At 36.3% G+C, this 2,104-nt stretch overlaps 1 pseudogene; it reads left to right on the forward strand.

Moving 5' to 3' along the window:
• LOC102679494 overlaps positions 1 to 2,104 on the forward strand; it is a 6,277-nt pseudogene that overhangs the window by 2,732 nt on the left and 1,441 nt on the right.

A 2,104-nucleotide genomic window follows, 5' to 3' on the forward strand; every position in this document is an offset into this window, starting at 1 on the left:
AAGGGGGAGGCTCAAGTGTATTTCACCGATCGATCAGCTGGCATTCGACGTAAGTTTTCAGCGTTCGAGAATTATCTCCACGTGGAAACGTATGTTGTCGGCGGTAAGTAAAAAGACAAGCGGATAGGCGAAGAACGAGATACACGAGATGGGAGATGTCGGATTCTAACAGATTCTCGTCACGAGTAGATGGTAAAGAAAAATCTGTGATAACTGGAGGCGTCTACCCGTTCAGCCTAACGCTCCCAGAGAAGTTGCCGTGCAGCTTCGAGGGCCGATACGGACGTGTACGATACTCGATTAGGGCATTGTTGGACGTAACGACCATTTATCGGTTTTCCACCAATATTATTCCATTCACGGTGGCTCCTATTCTTGACCTTAATCGAGATCCTCTCGCTCCCGTGAGTAGAAATCTAACAACCACTGATATTACCCTCGAGATGTGATTTCATTTCGTGGGATGCCAATGCTCTTTCGAATTAAACGCTCGATCATTGCGCTTTCTCAACTTTCTTTTCTTCTAAATTCTTCGATCTTTTGTTTTCTTTTCTTTTTTTTTTTATCGCGATTTGTTTCGTACAAAATTTCTTTCCACGAAAGATCTGATTGAAAAAGAAGAAAATGAAAAGTCTTTAATTTATTCTATAGTAATAATAATTTGATAAAATTGCGCAAAGATTGAACTGCAATCGATATTTAAATGATAACGAGAACAATGTGAAACGATCTTTTCAGTTGCCTATAAATATCAAACAATCGAAGATGTACATCGGCCAAACAGAACCCCTCACCGTGTCCATGTCTCTTCCGGTTCGAGGTTACGTCCCTGGCCAAGCTATACCGATCACGATACTCATGACGAACCTCTCTACAGTTGTGGTTACCAAAATTAGAATCGTTTTTAAAAAAGTAACCCTGTCTCCTCATAAGTATCTTATAATCATAAACAAATTATGAATATAATTTGCTCTTTTTTGCTTTCTTTCTTTCTTTTTTATCGCATGCCGCGTAATCTTTTTCGTTTCTTTAGTCTTTGGTATAAAAGTATATATTACAGCAGTAAAATAAATAAAAGTAATCGTAACGTATATTACATTAGTAAGCTGTAGAAATGCACAGGAATTTATCTATCTGTAGATAGAATTTTGCTTTGCAGAACAGCACATTTCGACGCGGCGTACATTGCAGTAAAAGTTATCTGGGTCATGCCCCGTGATATATTTTCTTTTATTAGATATCCATCCCAGCATCAGGTTGTTCTAAACGGTGCATATTTTCATAGGTGGTGTCTTATCACTCGACGGAAAAGTCGCGTAAGCACAAAGAAATCATAGTAGAAGTAGAACAGCCCGTTAATAAAGACTCCGATACGTACGACGTCACGTTTGACGTTCCTGCAGTACCACCTACCGGGATGATCCACTGCAACATCATCGACGTTCTGTACACGCTTAAAGTGAGACTGCCTCGTATTTACCACGATAAAATCGGAATCAACCGATATTGCAACTTCCCCGGCAATCTAATTTACATATTAATTGCTACTTTGTACTCGCCGAGAGAAAGTAACAAATTATATAAGAATTGTCTCAAAAATTCTTTTTCCCTTTTTTTTCACTTCTTTGCTCTTCTCGATTTTCCCACATTCCAGATCAATGATTTCTGGATTGATTATATCTATACTCAGATCTCCATTCTATCTTGGAATATAATATAATATTCTATCTAGAATATTAATCTGACTAGATAAATTGAATAAATTTTGCAAAAGATTTAGTACAAGAATTTTTGGAACAATCTAATATTATTAATTCCTAATTTAAATCCAACCTTTTCATATTATTCTCTCAATAATTAATTAATCGAGTCATGCCACTTAAATTATCATTCCAATTTTTCACAGATAAAAATCGTGTAACATATATATATATATATTTTTTACATTTGGTTACGCGGCCTCTCGTTAACGAAAAACGTTAAACGACCATTGTCAGTTTCCGCGAGACGTAAGATCTCAACGAATCGGACGAAGTAAAAAGAATTCTCGTTAAAATTAATCGGATCGTTAAACGTAACTTGAATATATATATATATATATATA

The sequence above is a fragment of the Apis dorsata genome, unplaced genomic scaffold (assembly GCF_000469605.1).
Source record: "Apis dorsata unplaced genomic scaffold, Apis dorsata 1.3 scaffold_188, whole genome shotgun sequence".
Lineage (NCBI taxonomy): Eukaryota > Metazoa > Arthropoda > Insecta > Hymenoptera > Apidae > Apis > Apis dorsata.